Source organism: Chrysemys picta, chromosome 3 (genome assembly GCF_011386835.1).
Source record: "Chrysemys picta bellii isolate R12L10 chromosome 3, ASM1138683v2, whole genome shotgun sequence".
NCBI lineage: Eukaryota > Metazoa > Chordata > Testudines > Emydidae > Chrysemys > Chrysemys picta.
This window is the reverse complement of record NC_088793.1, coordinates 195,087,332-195,108,053: the sequence shown is the minus strand read 5'-3', so window position 1 is coordinate 195,108,053 and position 20,722 is coordinate 195,087,332. Positions and strand designations below refer to the sequence as shown.

General features: G+C 46.3%; 1 protein-coding gene and 1 long non-coding RNA gene across 5 annotated transcripts in view; one reads left to right on the top strand and one right to left on the bottom strand.

Annotated features, from left to right (window-relative positions):
- The window catches only part of LOC135982559 (uncharacterized), a 47,760-nt gene extending 33,428 nt beyond the window's left edge, over positions 1-14,332 (bottom strand). Inside the window, exons 1-3 of one of the 2 annotated variants that reach the window (XR_010599968.1) lie at positions 13,967-14,332; positions 12,898-13,066; positions 4,406-12,084 (exon numbers count right to left, since the gene is read on the bottom strand). This is a non-coding gene — a long non-coding RNA (uncharacterized LOC135982559). Of the gene's footprint in view, positions 1-4,405; positions 12,085-12,897 lie in introns of those variants that run through there. The other variant, XR_010599969.1, reaches the window with a different exon arrangement.
- Positions 1-20,722, top strand: part of LOC101944256 (uncharacterized) — a 112,171-nt gene that overhangs the window by 71,059 nt on the left and 20,390 nt on the right. The window lies entirely within an intron of this gene.

The window sequence follows — 20,722 nt, the reverse complement described above, 5'->3', positions numbered from 1 at the left end:
TGCAGGGTGGCCACTCTCATTCTAGCTGGGCTAACTTCAGAGGTGTTATCATGAGTGTAGATAACTTGCGTTCACCCGGCAGTGAAGAGACCGCATCCACGAGGAGGCTGCGCTGGTGCAGCTGCACTGATGAGTGGATGCAAATTGCTGTAATTAAAGCAAATCTCCAGGGGCAGGCAAGCTCTGAATGCAAGTGGTAATAGTCAGATTTCTTGGTCATAATATTACTGGAAATCATTATCTACTCCCTGCTGCCCAGCCTAATCCTGAGGCCATTAAACTCACGCAGTAGCATTTGTTGCAAACAGGCCATTAGGCTTCATGACATAATTAAGTGACCAGTGACCAATAAAAAGCGTAGGCAGCGTTATGAGCCCCCTTTCTGAGGCTGTATCAGCATTTTCTTTACAGCCCCCTCTTTTTAGGAGTTTATACAGCAGCTGTGCAAATTTGCTGATTGCTGAAGCTGGCAGGAAAGGTCTTGGCCCAGGAGCAAACTTCTTTGCAAAATTAAGGGGAAACAAATGACTTGCGACGTCTAACAGAGCTGACAAAAGAGTAGGACTTTTCATTCTCTTTTCTCCAGTTTGTGACTGTGGTTATGTCTACACTACAGATATATGTTGGTCAGAGGTGTGATCCCTGACCAGTGGTGCTGGGGGTGCTGAGAGCCCTTGAACCAACCTGGGAGCCCTGTATATGATGGAAACCACTTAAAGCCAGGGGGTGCTGCAGGACCCCCCACACACCACCACCCCCCAGTTCCAGCACCTATGTCCCAGACCAACACCACTGTGCTAGCAGAGGTCCCTAATGGTGTAGATGCAGTTATACTGGCAAAACTGTTATCGGGATGGGTTGTTTTCCTCATGGGGAGTGGTTTTACTGCACCAGTAGAAAGCACAGCTTTGCCAGTATAACTGCATCCATACTACGAGCATTTGCTGGTACAGTATACTGGTATTCCTATACCAGTAAAGTGCTCCTAGCATAGAAATAACATCAGCTGTTAAACTCTGCTCTTCTGTTGTTTTTATTGTTGTTTTCATTGACACGTGGCTGCTTTTCAATCAGATGTGCCTGGTAAAGTTCATAACTGCAGAGTCACCACTTTCATATTTTTTTGTTTTTTGTTTGTTTCGTTTTCTCAGGTAGTTCAAACTATTACAGACCTGTTTTTCAAGGAAGATAAAAGCTGGCTTCCCTCCACAAAGTTATGCACCTAGAATCATACATGTCAAATTTTCATATGCAAACAGACCAGTTGGGGACAGCTTCTTGGTTTTGTGGGCAGTAGTGCTACCTGCTTGCGCTAACTTGAATAATGGCACCCTCAGATAATGGCGCATGTGTCGTTATGGGGTCAGGTTCCTGGAAGTGAATGTGCGCTTGGGTTTGTGATTAATGCACTGAACTGGGATTCGAGACATCAGCGTTCAGTTCCCAGCTCTGCTACAGACTTGCTGTGCGACCTTGGGTAAGTCACCGAGACTTTGACTTGGTTGTCTAACTCTCTTAGAAAACCCCAGCCATATCTCTGTACAATAGGGATAATAATACTGCGGTTTAGATTGTAAGCATTTTGGGGTAAGGCCTGGCTCTTCCTATGTGTATGTACAGAGCCTAGCGTATTGGGGGCTTGAGGAGCTATTGTAATACAAGTGATAAAAAGGAAAATTGGTCTTTATGAACGGTCTGCTTCACATTTCCCCCCTCCCACTAAAAGATGTTTTTAAGCATTTGTGTGAAGTCACACTTCAGAAGGACACTTCTAGTTTTGTGATGACAGCCCATTACAATCATTAGGGAATTGGATGTTATTTTTTTCTTCTGAAGAAGGAGGAGATTCCTCCCAGGTCGGAGTGGGGTGCAGAGATGGATCACAACCAAAATGCCAGTGCCGAACACCCAGACTTTCTCGATCTTGTCTAAAGGTAGCCAAAACAAGGCCCAAATCTGATCATTTTTAAACCATGTGCCAATTTGGATCTAGCTCCAGGTCTGAACTTTGCTGCTCGGACTGATCTCTAGTCACTTGAGGCTATTGCAAGATTCCCCTTATTTCCCTTAGAGCAGCCCTGCACAACTCGTAAAGCGGCGAGGGCCATATTACTCCAAAGAAAACAGCTGAGGGCCGAACCCCCCCCGTGCCGCTGGAAACCCCCCCCCCAGCACCACCCAGCCCCCCCCAAATGCAACACCCCCCCAGCGCCGCCCACCCCATGGAAGCAACCCCCCTGCGGCACCGCCAGCCCCCCCGAAACAACCCCCCCCCCCCCCCCCAGCGCCGCCTGCCCTGTGGGAAAAAACCCTCCTTCCCCAGCGCCGCCCTGCTGAAACAGCAGTATTGAACCTTGGTAATATATTATAGCTGGCCCCTAAGGTAGTATAATTAAGGTAAAAGAAAAATGTCTTTTTGCTAGAAGTAGAATAAGATCTTCCCCCCCACTTTGTAATCAATTGCCCTGTTGAATGAATGAGGTGTGAATGAGGAAGGTGTGGAAGGCAGCACCTCCAGACAGCTGCAACCCTTCGAGAGGGATGGGAGCCAGACCAGATCAGTAGAACAGGTCATCCACCTACTCGCCGCTCGCCTCCTCAGCCCCCCCTCCCCTGCCGCCGGCTCACCTGCCCGCCCGCTCGCCTCCTCAGCCGCCTCCTCCCCCGCCGCCGGCTCACCTGCCCCCCTGCCACTGCCCGCCCTCTCGCCTCCTCAGCCCCCCGGCTCGCCTACTCCGCCCCCCCGCTATTGCCCTCCCGCTCACCTCCTCAGTCCCGCCCCCGCTGCCTCACCTGCCCCCCCCGCCACTGTCTGCCCACTTGCCTCAGCCCCCCCCTCCAGCTTGCCTCCTCAGCCCCCCTCCCTCACCCGCCGCTTGCCTACTCACCCCCCGCGGGCCGCACAGTGAGCCCACGCGGGCGGGGCCGCATGTTGTGCAGGCCTGCCTTAGAGGCTGAGGGTGCGGCCTTGAAAAACCCTTCTGCCTCTGAAGTTTGACGTCTGTAGCTGGTTCTCAGCCTGAGCGTCAATTTTTTTTACCTTTGTTTGTGAAAAAAGGTGGAGCTTTTTCATTAGGCGCAAAAGATGGTTTTGGTTGTTTCCCACACTGCTCCGAAGAAAGGCTGTTCACTGTCTTGTGGGGTTTAGTCATGTGACTCCCCAGAGGACGCTCTGGCTGACTTAGACTTGGGCCTTGGCTACACTTTGCAAGCACGAGTGTAGTCACACCGCCAGCGCTGCAAGAGAGCTCTCGCAGCGCTGTATGTACTCCACCTCTCCGAGGGGAATAGCTTGCAGCGCTGCGAGCGAGCGTGCAGCACTGCAGGTGCTGATTACACTGGCGCTTTACAGCGCTGCACTCGCTGTGCTCGGGGGGGGGGGAGGGGAGCGTTTTCACACCCCTGAGCACAGCAAGTTGCAGCGCTGTACAGCCCCAGTGTAGCCAACGCCTTGGAGTTAGAGAACTGTTTTCTAGATGGGAATTCCATTCCTGAATAAGAAACAGTCTTGCCTCTGGCTAATAGCCTCAGCAAAGCAGTGATGAGGATAAAGAGGCTGGCGTCGGAGCCCAAGTGCTCAGGATGTTGTTAAAAAGTTTTTTTGAATTTTTTTTATCCTATTACACATCAGTTTATTCCCAGTAACCTGGATGTTGTTCTTCTAGCACCATGGAAACAGTCTGCCATCCCATGCTCCAGCAGCTCGCGGTGTTCCCACTGATCATTCAAGAAAAGAAACTAGGCTATTCGACATAAGGATAATAGAGACACCCACCAAAAGTTTCTATTAGTCCAATCACAGAACCGTCTATTCCCTTATTTCCAGATGTAATTAGCAGAACTCATACTAAAATATGCTCTGATTGCATTACATTGATAACAGTGTGGCCTTCTACTGAAAGATCATCCGCAGCGTGACTGTCTTCATTAAATTAAGGCCCTATCTCTGCTTTAATTACACCCATGTTGGGGTATATGGTCACAACAAGACTGTTCCATCTGTATTGCAGTAACGCCTCACTTAAAGTCATCCCGGTTAACGTTGTTTCGTTGTTACGTTGTTGATCAATTAGGGAACATGCTCGTTTAAAGTTGCGCAATGCTTCCTTATAACATTGTTTGGCAGCCGCCTGCTTTGTCCACTGCTTGCAGAAAGAGCAGCCCATTGGAACTAACTGGTGGGGGCTTGGAACCAGGATGGACCGGCAGCTCCCCCATCAGCTCCCCGCTTCTCTAAGTTCCCTGTGCAGCAGCTGCCCAGCAGGCTATCAATTGCTGGCAATTCAGCTGTCCCTCCCTCACTGCCATGTGCTGCTCCTGTCCTCTGCCTTGGAGCTGCTCCTGGGAGCCTCCTGCTTGCTGTGCGGGGGGAGGGGAAGAGGGGGACTAATGTCAGGATGTCTCCCCTCCTCCATCTCCTGCACCCCCCTTACCCCATCTCCATAGAGCGGGGGCGGGGGGGACACGACAGGGCTCAGGACAGAGGGAGCTTGCTGGCAGTAGCTGCTGTCTCAACTTGCTTATCTACTTAAAAGGGCAATGTACTTAGCGTGGGGTCAGCATACTTAAAGGGGCAATGCGCATCTCTCTCTCACACACACAGGGTGTGTGTCTCTGTCTGCCATGCTGTCTCCCCTCCCTCCATTCATGCTGCCTTGTAGAGTGTGAGGCTACATTAACAACAATGTGTTAACCCTTGAGGGCTCAGCCAAGTTCTAGTTCATCATTTAGCAGTAAGACATTCCCTGAGAAATATCCCACCCTCTGACTCAACCACCTCAACCAAGCTTCACAATCATCATTGCTGTGTATGGTATTAAATTTTTTGTTTAAAACTTATACTGTAAAACTTATATATAGTCTTTTGTCTGGTGAAAAAAATTTCCCTGGAACCTAACCTCCCCCATTTACATTAATTCTTATGGGGAAATTGGATTCGCGTAACATTGTTTTGCTTAAAGTCACATTTTTCAGGAACATAACTACAACGTTAAGCGAGGAGTTACTATATAAAGAGGCTTGGTCTTGCCTTCATGGATCAGACCATCTCACGTGATACCTGTGTTACAGCCCCTTTCCTTGCAGCCTATGCAACCTTAATTCAGTGCCCTTGTGCATATGCACTGTTTTACAGTCTTTGATTATATGATCTCATGCTCTTGTTTCCACAGGACCCCTGCCTCATTCAGTGCAGAGGATGGGTCTGCTTTTGGTATGAACCAGGCTTGTGTGGTAAAGGAGGAGGCTGTCATCTGTAGGACCCCTGTCTCATTTGTTGGAGAAGCTGATAGGTGTATGGATTTCAGGGTCTTATATTTAAGGCTGTTGAATGTTGCCATGGAGAACGGAATTTATGTATTCACAGAGTTCCTGTGTGGGCAAGTCACTTAAACCAAACTTTTCACATGTGGTCACTAATTGTATGTTCCTTCTTTCCTGGCTGCCTGACTTGAGCCTCTGAGGTGCAGAAGTGCTGCACACTCATAGCTGCAACTGGAGTCAGTGGGAGCTATGCTTTGAACGTATAAAGTGCTAAATAATGCTACGTACTCTGAAAAATCAGGTCTTAGGTGACTTAAATTGAACAATCAAAATCAGTGGACACTTTTGACCTCAATCTCTCTGTGCCTCAGATCCCCATCTGTAAAGTGCGGATATCGATATCACCTCCTCACCTCACCGGGGTATTGTGAAAATAAATGGATTAATAATTGTGCAGCATTCTGATATTATAGTGGTGAGTGCCATAGGAAAGCCCATGAAGAAATTAAGAATTTTCTATTTAGAGTAAGGTTTGAGGAGGGGTCCTGCCCAACCAACTTTACTTTTGCCATTTCCTGACTTTTGAGTACTTGACTTTTCAACCTTTAGCAATACCCTTTTAATGTACAGTAACTCCTCGCTTAGAGATGAGATGAGATACTTCCATAAAACTGGGCATCTCCTAGTTTGACCACGTCCCTAATAACGAGGTCTGCAACATCATCACCCAATGTGCTGGGTCATATGAAGATCTCCTGACGATCGTGAAGAAGCACAAGCTGAAGTGGTAAGGCCATGTAACAAGATCATCTGGCCTATCCAAGATCATCCTCCATGGGACAGTACAGGGGAAGAGAAGAAGAGGTAGACAGAAGAAGAGATGGATTGATAACATAAAAGAGTGGACAGGAATGGACTTCGCCGAGACTCAAGCAGTGACACACAATCGTTAGGGGTGGAGACAATTGGTTGATTGCTCATCAATGATGGTGCCCCAACAACCAATGTGGTTATGGGAGTGATGATGATGATGAACTCCTCGCTTAACGTTGTAGTTATGTTCCTGAAAAATGCTGTTTTAAGAGAAAGGATGTTAAGCGAATCCAATTTCCTCATAAGAATTAATGTAAATGTGGGGGTGGGGGGGTTAGGTTCCAGGAAAATAAATAAATAAATATATATATATATATATATACACACACACTCTGCACACAGAGTATAAGTTTTAAACAAACAATTTAATACTGTAGAAAGCAATGATGATTGTGAAGCTTGGTTGAGGAGTCAGAGGGTAGGATATTTCACAGGGAGTATCTTGCTGCTAAATGATGAACTAGCACTCGGCTAAGACCTCAAGGGTTAACACATTGTTGTTAATGTAGCCTCACACTCTACAAGGCAGCACAAATGGAGGGAGGAGACCCAATAGACGCATGGCAGTGGCTGCAAACATTCCCTGCGGACACTGAACGTGATGATGAACCCACGCTATCCCACTGGAGCGCACCACTCCCTCCACTTTCCGAAGTGCTGGGTGGTGCATGTGTGTGTGTGTGCATGTGTGTGTGTGTGTGTGAGAGAGAGAGAGAGAGAGAGAGAGATGCGTTGCCCCTTTAAATACGGCGACTCCACTCTAAGTACATTGCCTTTTTAAGCAGATCAGCAAGTTGAGACAGTAACTGCTGCTAGCAAGCATGTGTGTGTGTGTGTGTGTGTGTGTGTGAGAGAGCGAGAGAGAGAGAGAGAGATGCGTTGCCCCTTTAAATACGGGGACTCCACTCTAAGTACATTGCCTTTTTAAGCAGATCAGCAAGTTGAGACAGTAACTGCTGCTAGCAAGCTCCCTCCGTCCTGAGCCCTGTCGTGTGTGTCCCCCGGTTCTGTGGAGATGAAGTACAGGAGCGGGGGGAGGGGACACCCTGACATCAACACCCCTCTTCTCCCCACCCCCTGCACAGCAAGCAGGAGGCTCCCAGGAGCAGATCCAAGGCAGAGGGCAGGAGCAGCACATGGCAGTGGGGGAGGGACACCTGAACTACCCGGCAATTGATAGCTTGCTGGGCAGCTGCCGCACAGGGAACTTAAGGGAGTGGGGAGTTGATGGGGGGGGGCTGCCGGCCCACCCTGGTTCCCAGCCCCCACCAGCCAGCTCCAACGGGCTGCTCTTCCTGCAAGCAGTGGACAAAGCAGGCGGTTGCCAAACAACGTTATACGGGAGTATTGCACAACTTTAAACGGACACATTCTCCAATAGATCAGCGACATAACAACGTTAACCGGGACGACGTTAAGTGAGGAGTTACTGTAGTTCTTTTGTGAATAACTTCCTAGGTTTTTAAAAAGCAAACTGAAAAAACAGAAATGCCGTCATCTGGCTTGGTATTGACACCTACACATCCCAACATGGTAAGATTTACATGGTAAGACGCGTAGTCAGCAGGGGTTTAAGAGAGGGGGAGCAGGGAGGGGGGAAATGAGAACACAACCGCCCTGCCTAGAGCAGAGGGGAGATCCCCTTCCACTCCCTGGCCTGGCTCTCCATCCTCTCCCTGGCCTGGCTGAGGAGCAGCAGCTCCCCCTCTTTCTTGGCAGGAGCACTGAGCGCTCCCCCTACTCCCATTTCTGCCACTGGTAGAAAAGCCCTGAAGAAATAATAAGAGCGAGATCCCCAAATCGCTTTCGTCCCGAAGGCAGCGTCCAAGTGGAGAAAGATTTTTCTCTGTGCTCTTAGCTCAGAAATTCCAAGAACGTTCAATAGGCTGTTTATGTCTCCACCACGCTGAAGCCACGGCAGCAGTTCCTGCTCCAGGCCAACAAAGTCACAGCAATAAATTCCCAGGGTTTCACCATGACATATATAGGTGAGGCCTGTAGGGGACATCGTTTTAGGGGCCAGATGGTGGTTGGTCCCTGGACGGATTCCCAAGGAGCTTTTCCCCACTTACATACCCTTCCCCAGCTCTGTTCCAGCCCGTGCACAATCCTTACCACACAGATGATGCTCCCTGATAGAGCTGTTTGGGGCACGTCTTCCTAAAAGAGGCAGGGAGGAGATAGGATTATGACCCTGTCTCCCTTCCATACCATCTAGCAGAGCTGATCAGCTGCACAAAGGAGCGGCTTCTGCATCCTCCTAAAAAACGATGAGTTGGGGAGTGCTGGGGAGCTCCCAGATGCACAGTCTGGTCCTAAGACCCTGGCCAGATTTGTAATAATAATAGCACCCCCACTTAGCACTTTTCAGCCAGCCATCAGCCAATTCATCCTTACAACCAGCTGGGAGGTAGGTAAACAGAACTGTTCTCTAGCTTTGGAATTCAGTCACCGGTAGCTTTCACACAGCATTCCACCTGTTCAGGCGGAAAGAACTATCACACCAGACTAACCAAAACGTTGAAGGGAAGGAATACAAACCACACATACAAATTGCAGAAACAACTGCTAATCATTTCCCGATAGGGACTGAGTCACCACTTGAATTCTCCACGGTGTCCTCTGCGGTCAAAGTCACACCAGCATAAAACAAGTAGCGCAGAGGTGAACTGGGCCTAGAGTAAGATAGCCACTGAAAATGAGCAAATGTGGGCATTTGCATTTCCCTTACTACAATGAAAACAAGTGACATAACAGAAAGGAGTTTTCCCTCCTGACACTGAGCTGGTAGAAAGGCAGTGGAAAAATACTAAGCCGGGTCTGAGAGATCCGCGCTGTTCTAAAGTAAAGCAACTAGTTTCCAACAGTGACACCTTGTGCTAGACTGTAGAAGCTACATGCCGGTCTATTAGAATGCTGTGCTTTGGTATCAGGGCTCTTGTATTAGGGACACTGCTCTGTTGCTGAAGGGTCCATGAAATAAAGGTCGCTCTTAAAGGGGACTGACTGCAAGGGTCTTTGCCTGCCTGATGGAAATACTGTGTTTCTCCATCACAAAACATCACTGATGCTTAGAACAGAGCAAGGAACAACACTTCCTAGGCATTTTATGTGCTTTAAATGTTAGTGGAGGCATCGACTTCATAATTAAATGTAGAGAGAGAAAAAAAATCATGTAGCAAACATAAAGCTATCGACTGGAGTTTGCCTCCTACAGACAATATATTGCACTTAGCTAGCACCGTCCATCCAACCATCCCTAAGTGTCTGTAGTGGCCCATCTGCCTTTAGTAATAGTGACAATTCCTTGCTGACTGTGCAGGATTTTATGGCCTAGTGAGGGGTACAGGAGGGAAAAGCTATAACGTAGCTATGAGTTATGTTATGTATAGGGAAGCTGTAGTGGAGGTTGCTAAGTGAAGAATATCATTCTCTTTCAATGGGCGAGGCTCCTTCTTTTCCTTTCCTTACACTGCTCTCCTGGTGCTGTTATTTCAGTCTGTTTCATCAGCTACCACAAGACAGTAGTGGACATAAGAACGGCCATTCTGGGTCAGACCAAAAGTCCATCTAGCCCAAACAGGGAATCATCAAGCGATCCATCCCCTGTTGCCCATTCCCAGCTTCTGGCAAACAGAGGCTAATGTACTGGATTACATCCAGAAAGGTAAAAAATAAAAGGGGTGAGGGCTTCTGGAGAATACCACAGCGGCTGTGGAAAGGACCTAAGGCTGCCACTCTGTTTCTCTGTGATCCTTCCAGGTTCTTAGTCTCACTGTATATTATACTGGGTTTGAATCTCTGCACAGAATTGAAATGTTCAGCGTGAGTATCAATGCTATACCCATGCCTATGTAAACACTGGGTGCAAATTTTCTCTTTCCCTTTGTTTTGTATCAGTTCCAGGCAGAGCACTTCAGAGCAATTAACAGCTGCTTAGACTCATAGAATTTAAGGTCAGAAGGGACCATTATGATCTTCTAGTCTGACCTGCACAACGCAGGCCACAGAATCTCACCCACCCACTTCTGTAACAAACCCCTGACCCATATCTGAGCTACTGAAGTCCTCAACTTGTGGTTTAAAGACTTCAAGGTGCAGAGAATCCTCCAGCAAGTGACCCGTGCCCCATGCTGCAGAGGAAGGTGAAAAACCTCCAGGGCCTCTGCCAATCTGCCCTGGAGGAAAATTCCTTCCCGACCTCAAATATGGCAATCAGCTAAACCCTGAGCATGTGGGCAAGACTCACCAGCCAGACACCCAGGAAAGAATTATCTGTAGTAACTCAGATCCCACTCTCTCTAGTGTCCCATCACAGGCCATTGGGCATATTTACTGCTAATAGTCAAAGATCAATTAATTGTCAAAATTAGGCTATCCCATCATACCATCCCTTCCATAAACTTATCAAGCTTAGTCTTGAAGCCAGATATGTCTGCTCCCCTTGGAAGGCTGTTCCAGAACTTCACTCCTCTGATGGTTAGAAACCTTCGTCTAATTTCAAGTCTAAACTTCCTGATGGCCAGTTTATATCCATTTGTTCTTGTGTCCACATTGGTACTGATCTTAAATAATTCCTCTCCCTCCCTGGTATTTATCCCTCTGATATATTTATAGAGAGCAATCAGATCTCCCCTCAGCCTTCTTTTGGTTAAGCTAAACAAGCCAAACTCTTTGAGTCTCCTTTCATAAGACAGGTTTTCCATTCCTCGGATCATTCTAGTAGCCCTTCTCTGTACCTGTTCCAGTTTGAATTCATCCTTCTTAAACATGGGAGACCAGAACTGCACACAGTATTCCAGATGAGGTCTCACCACTGCCTTGTATAACAGTACTAACACCCCCTTATCTCTACTGGAAATACTTCGCCTGATGCATCACAAGACTGCATTAGCTTTTTTAACGGCCATATCACATTGGCAGCTCATAGTCATCCTGTGATCAACCAATACTCTGAGGTCCTTCTCCTCCTCTGTTACTTCCAAGTGATGTGTCCCCAGTTTATAACAAAAATTCTTATTAATCCCTAAATGCATGACCTTTCACTTTTCACTATTACATTTCATCCTATTACTATTACTCCAGTTAACAAGGTCATCCAGATCTTCCTGTAGGATATCCCGGTCCCTCTCTGTATTGGCAATACCTCCCAGCTTCGTGTCACCCGCAAACTTTATTAGCACATTCCCACTTTTTGTGCCAAGGTCAGTAATAAAAAGATTAAAGATTATCCACCTTTCAATTTTCATATTGATCCCCATTTTTTCCAATTTAGTTAATAATTCCCCATGTGGAACCGTATCAAATGCCTTACTGAAATCAAGGTAAATTACATCCACTGCATTTCCTTTGTCTAAAAAATCTGTTACCTTCTCAAAGAAGGAGATCAGGTTGGTTTGGCACGATCTACCTTTTATAAAACCATGTTGTATTTTGTTCCAATTACCATTGACCTCAATGTCCTTAATTACTTTCTCCTTCAAAATTTTTTCCAAGACCTTGCATACTACAGATGTCAAACTAACAGGCCTGTAGTTACCCGGATCACTTTTTTCCCCTTTCTTAAAAATAGGAACTATGTTAGGAATTCTCCAGTCATATGGTACAACCCTGGAGTTTACAGATTCATTAAAAATTCTTGCTAATGGGCTTGCAATTTCATGGGCCAGTTCCTTTAATATTCTTGGATGAAGATTATCTGGGCCCCCCGATTTAGTCCCATTAAGCTGTTCGAGTTTGGCTTCTACCTCGGATGTGGTAATATCTATCTCCATATCCTCATTCCCATTTGTCATCCTACCATTATCCCTAAGCTCCTCATTAGCCTCATTAAAGACTGAGGCAAAGTATTTGTTTAGATATTGGGCCATGCCTAAATTATCCTTACCCTCCACTCCATCCTCAGTGTTTAGAGGTCCCACTTCTTCTTTCTTCCTGCTTCCTGGGATCCTAAAGGACATTCAGAAATGTGGGGCATCTTATGCAATATGACAGCAAGATTTGTGATCTACTGGTCTAAGCACAGGACTGGGAGACAAGGGGGGAGATTGTCATACCCCTGTGGTCCCTTGCCATCTATAAAATCTCTGGAGCAGTCTAAAGGGGCCCTGAAAGTCCTGGGTCTGGCTGGGGGAGGGTTCCCTAATACAGACACTATGGAAGACTGCTTTAAGGTTGCCTTCTGAGGACTCACTCACTGGCTCTTGGGTAGGGAGCATGTTGGGGGCCAGAGGGGACATGTGAGGCATGTAGCATTGCAGCCCATAGGGCAGTCCCGGGAGGATGTTGTAACTTAGGCAATGGCTACACTAGAGAGCTTACAGCAGTGCAGTTGCATCGGAGAGCTCTCCTGTCGGCTTACCTACTCCAGCCCCTGCGAGCGGCGGGAGCTACATCAGCGGGAGACTGCCCACATTGGCACTTATATCGGTGTAACTTATATCGCTCGGGGGGGGGGGGAGGTTTATTCACTGACATAAACTGTAGTGTAGGCATAGGCTTAGACAGGCCCCCAGGGCTGTCTAAATTATGCTGGGGACTTCTACAGCTGCTGGAGCACTGCAGGATGGGGGAGGATCAAGGCTGGCTTAAGTCACCATAGACTTCCTCTACCCCTCTTTCGGCTGCAAGTTGAGCACAGCTCAGAATATCATCCAAGACCACCTAAGATGTAATGCCAGTTCTGACACATACAGTGTGGTCTTGGCCAAGTCCCTTACCTTCAGTGTCCTCAGATGTAAAATAGTAATCGTACATAATTACCTGCCTCACAGGAGCGTTTTGTATTCATTTTGGTCCTGTAAAGATGCAGTGGCCAGTTCCATGCTGCTATGGTGTCCCACAATGCTGTGTTCTGAGAGGAGACAGGTACCAGAGATCTCCACTGGCCGTGGAACCAAGCTACAAGACTGAGGCAAATTCCGTTTTTTCCCTGTATAGAGTGGGTATCACTATTCATTTTAAAACTTCATTAAATGGCCTTATGGTTCCAAAGCCATTAGGTCTGTCGTGTATGCTCAGTGCTCCTTTCCCCCAAATCCTCTTTCAGGCTGTCTCCCACAGGCTTTTAAAAAGTCTCTTCACTTGACCATTTGTACTTTGCCCTAGCACTACCTTCCTGTGCCATTACCCACAATGCCTCTGCATCACTTAGCGTTGGAATTGCTTCTATCAATGCAACACACCTAGGCAACTGGGCGTGGGATCTCCAGCCACTCTCTTTTCTGCATAATAGCCTATTAGTTGGCTAAGTCCGCTGTTCCCATAGTTTAGCTAGTTGGCCCGGAGACCCACAAACAAGCGCTTGGGGACACACAAGCAGCTTCCACACTATTCTCTGTAAATAGCCTATTTGTGGTTTGGTATCAGTGACTGGATTGCATTGACTCATTTAGTGAGTTTTTGGGCAAAAATCTGGCAGATCAGCAGTTTTCCCACTACAATTAGGGTTCTCATCTCACTCATGACATTGCAGGTCACTTGATGGTATAAAACAGCTTTCAGACATTTATGACGCAGGCCAAATTTGAACCACTACTTTAGATGTGAAAACTGTGGATTATATTTCAAATCCCAAAAGCAAGCCAGTCCTCCCCATCCCTCATGCTGCTATCTGGTGTATGATTTTTGACTAGTGAGTTGTGAAACTAGCACAAATTAAATTACATTAACGAGCTGTAAACATCCTGTAGCTACAAACTAATCTCTGAGCTAACATCTAGTCATCACAGTTGGTATTATTAGCTTAGCAACCAGCTCTACTTTAATGGATATCTGTGCTGAAGAGATTTCCAAATAACATAGGTTTCCACACAGTCTGTAGTTCTCATACCTTGTAGGTTTTGGACCCACTTTACCCAGCTTTCTTGATGCTGGAAAAGTGGCTACCCCATCAAGAAAGATAGAAGAAAAAATCCCCCTTTAAAAATATCCTTCTACTATTGACAAATCAGGATGCTATTCCAAGACTGTGTTGCTAATCATGTGCAGTTCATCCATTTCACAATGCCTGGAACTTCTCCACATCAGGAACCGCTGTTGTAGGTGCTCTGTCAACAATTTTTTTGCTTGTATTCAACAGTCTTCATTTCAGACTAACCTTGCCAACAGATCAGAGCTGAAAAGAAACAGATATTCCTCCTAGCAAGGAACACAGACTTTAAATAACCCACTGCATACCAGTTTCAGCTCCGCTTTGGAGCCAGGTCCTTGTATACTGGCACTATATATTTACGTGGTTTGCTAACAGAGCTACTCGGTTATTGCCATTATACAACTTACTGGCCTCTTCAAGAATGTGCATTCTGTCTCATTTTTTTTATAGCGAAAACATGCAAGTGTTAAGCTTCTTACTTGCCATTAAAGATGATTCGGCATGTAAATATGACGAATTTCAGGAGATTACTATAGCTAATCTTTAAGCAAGACTCTCCCTTGCCACAGTTCTGTGACTTCCTCTCACAGGTAATGAGGACCCTGGTCTTCCAGCTCTGGGAAAATAAACAATAGACTATTGACGAACAATTGCTTGAAATTATCGGAAAGCCCCGAGAAAACAGCTTCACTGTAGATTTCTGTTCCAAACACCGTCATGCTTGTTTATTTTCTGTATTTATCTGGCAGAAAAAACTAAAGCACTAATTCTTTCTGGAATCTGAAGACTGTAAAATGTGGCCAGGCTTTATTTAGTGGCATTACAAACGCTATTAAATAATAAAGTGGATAAAGCTATGTCATGTGCATGGAAACTGGAGCCTCATTCCTTTAGTATGTTAAAACTACTCTATACATAGCCTAATGACTATATTACTAGGAACAATTCAGGAGGATGGACTAGGGCCCAGATCCTCAAAGGTATTTAAGCCCTTAGTCCTGGGCCAAGGTGACCAAGGTTTGTCAAATCAATTATCCATGCAATAAAGAGTTCCGCAATATTTCTTGAGAAATCTTTTATATTTCATTATATCTAAGATCGATGAATTTTGCAAACCAAAACCAATTCCATTTAAGCAATGAAGCAAAGAAATGGGAGTTGCAGCTGATGCTTAACTCGGGGTAGGTAATACAGAGGTCTGCCGAGAGGGAATCATTTTGCATATGTGTATAAGAGAGTAACTACTATAGCCACAAAATAATCAACTAAAAATTGAGAGCCAAACTCTCTGTTGGCATAAATGAGCATAGCTCTTTTGGACTGTGTCCATTTACAACAGCATAGACATTGGCCCAAAGTGTTTCTTTTAGCTCTCGCTTAGAGCAGGTTGAAATTTTTTCATTGAAAACATTTTTGCTCACTCCGCCTTGCAATACCTCCCTCCAAGATCTTTGGACAAATCTGCTGCAAGGCCTACCTTGTAACTCAATCCAATCAACTTTGAATTAAGTTATCATTAGCAAGTGTCAACTTGGAAGAACCATGTTTAAGCCAGCAATTTAAAAAATATTCAGTATTTTTCATATCACAGAGACTATTGGTCTTCGACTCCCCCAAAATATCAAAAATCCACACATAGAAGACCACGCTTGAGAAAGCTGACACGGGTCAAATGTCCTAAAAAGACATATGCAGTGTTGTTTTAGCTGTTGGTCTCAGGATATTAGAGACAAGATGGGTGAGGTAATATCTTTTATTGGACCAACTTCTGTTGATGAGAGAGAGAAGCTCAAAAGCTTATCTCTCTCACCAACAGAAGTTGGTCTAATAAAAGATATTACCTCCCCCACCTCGTCTCTCTAAAAGACATTGTCACTAGTTTATGGAAAATTCAAATGAAACCCTTCTAAAAATAACTATTGGGAAAAGGTCCAGCCCAAACAACCAAAAAAAAAAAAAAAAAAAACTGTTGCTCAAACATTTGTTCATCAGCAAAATAAAAATAAACTCAGACTTATGATAAATGTCATCATCTACGCTTTCTCATTTACTAAGCTAGGAACAAATGTGCAAACAAGCCAATTACAGTAAACTTCCTATTTTTTAACTGTGCTATAGGTCGCACAGTTTATGAACTCTAAATCTTGATATAAAACAGTTGCTTTAAAGCTTATCAAGATGAAACCCATTTAAAATATAAATTTTAAAATTTTATTTTGGGTCTGCGCACCCATACAAGCTATTCTCCACAAAACCAGCAGTTACCTCTTCATGGACACACATGTAGTACAGAAGCACAAGAGATGGGACAATTCATATTTTTGAGAGTGCAAAGATATACCTATCTCATAGAACTGGAAGGGACCTCAAAAGGTCATCGAGTCCAGCCCCCTGCCTTCACTAGTAGGACCAAGTACTGATTTTTGCCCCAGATCCCTAAGTGGCCACCTTAAGGATTGAACTCACAATCCTGGGGTTAGCAGGCCAATGCTCAAACCACTGAGCTATGGATGGAGAAATCTCACTGACAGAAAAATTCCAGCTTCTGATGGAAGTTTTAACTGAAAGAACCAGACATATGCATCCACTGACAGCGACCAGAAAAATTAAGATAGAAGAGGAATGACAGATTGCGAAGTATATTTATCTATAAAGCAGGAATAATCTGCCTGATTGCAACCTCCTCCTTTCTGGCTTTGACAAATACCATTTATCCCCCCTCCCCACCGCCCAAATCTATTTTAAACACTGCTGCAAAGACCATCTTCTTGGCTTGTTGTTTCAACCTTGTCACTCCCCCAACCCTTTGTATCCCTCCATTGGCTCCCCATTCTCCGCAGCATGAAATACATTATTTTTCGTTATTTTAAAAGTCCTTCCTGTTGTATCCCCATCCTGCCTATCACCGCCTACATTCTATTCAGTTGTTGACTCCCACTTCCATTCCACCAATGATACCTTTGTCAACCATCAGCCCAATATTCCCACAAGCTCCTTCGTGCTTTCTGCCGGGCCACCCCTTTTGAATGGGAGGAGCACCCTGTACAGATGTGGTCCCCTCATCTCAAAAAAAAAATACTGCCACTAGAAAAGGTTCAGAGAAGGGCAACTGAAATGATTAGGGGTTTGGAGAGGGTCCCATATGAGGAGAGATTAAAGAGGCTAGGACTTTTCAGCTTGGAAAAGAGGAGACTAAGGGGAGATATGATAGAGGTATATAAAATTATGAGTGATGTAGAGAAAGTAGATAAGGAAAAGTTATTTACTTATTCCCATAATACAAGAACTAGGGGTCACCCAATGAAATTAATAGGCAGCAGGTTTAAAACGAATAAAAGGAAGTTCTTCTTCACACAGCGCACAGTCAGCTTGTGGAACTCCTTACCTGAGGAGGTTGTGAAGGCTAGGACTATAACAGCCGTTTAAAAGATTCATGGTGGTTAAGTCCATTAATGGCTATTAGCCAGGATGGGTAAGGAATGGTGTCCCTAGACTCTGTTTGTCAGAGGATGGAGATGGATGGCAGAAGAGAGATCCCTTGAGCATTACCTGTTAGGTTCACTCCCTCTGGGGCACCTGGCATTGGCCACTGTCGGTAGACAGGATACTGGGCTAGATGGACCTTTGGTCTGACCCGGTACGGCCGTTCTTATGTTATGTTCTTAAAAATCTGCCCAGTCACTACACTATCCTCCTTCAAATCTCCTCTTAAAACGCACCTCCGCTGTGATGCTTATAAAAGCCTTGAGAATGATTCGACAGCGAGTGTACTTTTGATCACTGCTATAACCTCAATGTTACCTTGTACCTCCCCCATCCACCTGACGCATCCACCTGCTGGCTCTTGTCTTTGGGACAGGGACTGGTTTTGTTGTTGTATGTGTGTACAGAGCCCAGCACAATGGGGAACTAGTGCAATATACACAATGGACAAGCCGAGTCCGAACACCTTCCAATGGGGAAGCTGAGCCACGGTGGCTTAATTCCTTATCCCTGAGACCAAACCTCATCTTCAGCAGAGCACACAGACCCTGAGTGAGATTTACCCACATGCTTAACTGTAAACCCTGGGAGTAGCTCTAGTTCAGTAGGGGTATTCACAGTTAAGCACATGCCTAAGTCTTTGCAGGATCAGGGTCTTAGCATCCAAACAATCTCCTTCCAGGGTTGGGGCGGGGGGAGGGGAGGCTGGATTGGTTGGCACAGTATGAACTTCAGCCTTGATCTTGGTTGCAGGGCCGGCTTTAGGCCGATTCCCCTGATTCCCCGGAATCAGGCCCAGCGCCTAAGAGGGCCCCGCGCGCTAAAGAAGAGTGGCTAACTTAGGAGCCTTTTTTTTTTACTCACCCAGCAGCGCTCCAGGTCTTCGGCAGCGGGTCCTTCACTCGCTCCGGGTCTTCGGCGGCATTTCAGTGAAGGACCCGCGACCGAAAACCCGGAGCACCACCGGGTCAGTCATCCTTTCCGGGGCCCAGTCTAAACTATTCGAATCGGGCCCCACACATCCTAAAGCCGGCCCTGCTTGGCTGTCCCTAAGGGTTTCTCTAATCCTTCCTCTATCCTTGCTCCCTAGTTGTCTCTCCACGTAGAGAATCACTACCACCTCCTTTGTGTCCTGGGTGGACACACCTGTGAACTACACCTGTCAGCAGTTGTATCCAGTGTTCCAACAGCTGCCAACACTGAGCGGGGCCACAGAAGAGTCCTGTTTATAGCCAGTTCGAGAGAAACAACTTTAGGATAAAAACTAAGATGGCAAAGAAAGGGGCATTATGGCAATCATGTTTAGATGTTATCAATAAATGTAACAGTCGGGGAATAAAGGAATGTGCAGCCTAAGAAACTGAAAACCCTCCTGATCCTGGCTGGAAGTCTTGCTCAGGACTAGAGCAGTTTGTTTTCTTCAGTGAAATCATGTATCCAGGGATAGTAGCCTCCTTTTCAGTTTGTGGGTTATCGACTTTGATTTTTACACATTTTCTTGTTATCTGTAAATGTCCAATGAACAATTTAGGAGAACATAACTCAGCTTTTGGGCTGTTAGCAAGCTATTTGCTTTACCTAAATCTTCAGCCATATGGAATCGAGGATTGGTGATGTGACTGGTCAATTAAGCCATTTGTTCCTTAATAGGCTGCCTGCTGTTTTAGGGGTGTGCATAACAAGTAGCTGTATTTGCACACCAATCCTGTCTCCTACAATTCCTGAAATCCTCGCCCACCTTGCCCAGACTTCATTCCGTCATTATTCATGCAAAACTCCCAGTCAACCAGTGCCTGACGTCCACACTTGGGCAAACTCTTTTTTTAAAAATAATTTTGTGCAAACTAGGATTTCAGGTTTTGGGCCCTGATCCAAAGCCCATTCAAGTCAGTGGGAGTTTTCCCATTTATTTCAGTGGGTCCCTCAGTTTAGTTCAGTTTGTGTTTGTCCTCCCCAATGTGTATTTGTGCTGTTGCCTTCTGCTGAATGGAATGTCCGACTTGCTCAACTGTGTGTGGTCCAGTCACACTCTAGTGGCTAAGTATCGACACCTTGAAAGTGTGACTGATCTAATTACTCACTAGAGGCTGCAGGCTCCAGAGAGTATAAAGTAGAAGCCTTAATACTGTTTCACAAGTGTAACATTGTGTGTCTCTTTGTCCCCTCTACTGACTTAAATGTTTATTTCAGAGTAGCAGCTGTGTTAGTCTGTATCCGCAAAAAGAACAGGAGTACTTGTGGCACCTTAGAGACTAACAAATTTATTAGAGCATAAGCTTTCGTGGACTACAGCCCACTTCTTCAGATGCATAAATGTTTATGTGTCTTCTACTGTGCTCAAGAAAATGGATCTTGCCTTTCAACATAGGCGCTAGGGCCCACAATCACAAAGATATTAAGACTCCTAACATCTGTTGATTTCAGTGGATGTTAGGAGCCTGCATACCTTTGTGGAGCTGGACCTAGAGCAGGAGTGGGCAAAGTTTTTGGCCCGAGGGCCACATCTGGGTATGGAAATTGTATGGTGGGCCATGAATGCTCACGAAATTGGGGGTTGGAGGGTTGGAGGGCTCCAGCTGGAGGTGCGGGCTCCGGGGTGGGGTTGGGGATGCGGGATTGGGGGTGCAGGAGGGTGCTCCAGGCTGGGACCGAGGGGTTCGGAGGGTAGGAGGAGTTCAGGGGGGCAGGCTCTGGGCGGCGCTTACCTCAAGCAGCTGCCAGAAACAGCAGCATGTCCCCCCTGCAGTTGCTATGAGGAGGTGCAGCCAGGCGGCTCTGCACACTGCCTTGACTGCAGGTGCTGCCCCTGCAGCTCCCATTGGCTGTGGTTCCCAGCCAATGAGAGCTGTGGGGGCAGCACTTGGGGCAGGGGCAGCGTGCGGAGCCCCCTGGCTGCCCCTATGTGTAGGAGCCAGAGGGGGACATGCCGCTGCTTCCAGGAGCCGTACAGAGTGGGGAAAGACCCTGACCCCGCTCCCCGGCTGGAGCGCCAGAGCGGGGCAAGCCCTAGATCCCATTTCCCGGCGGGAGCTCGAGGGCCAGATTAAAATTTCTGGAGGGCTGGATGTGGCCCCCAGGCCGTAGTTTGCCCACCACTGACCTAGAGGCTTGCAGGTGATCTGGCCAGGGCATCATTACACCACCATAAATGTTTCATAGGTTACTTCTAATAAGTGTTATGATCATTATAAGTGCCTTTCATTTCAAACGACCCAAATGTACCTTACAGAT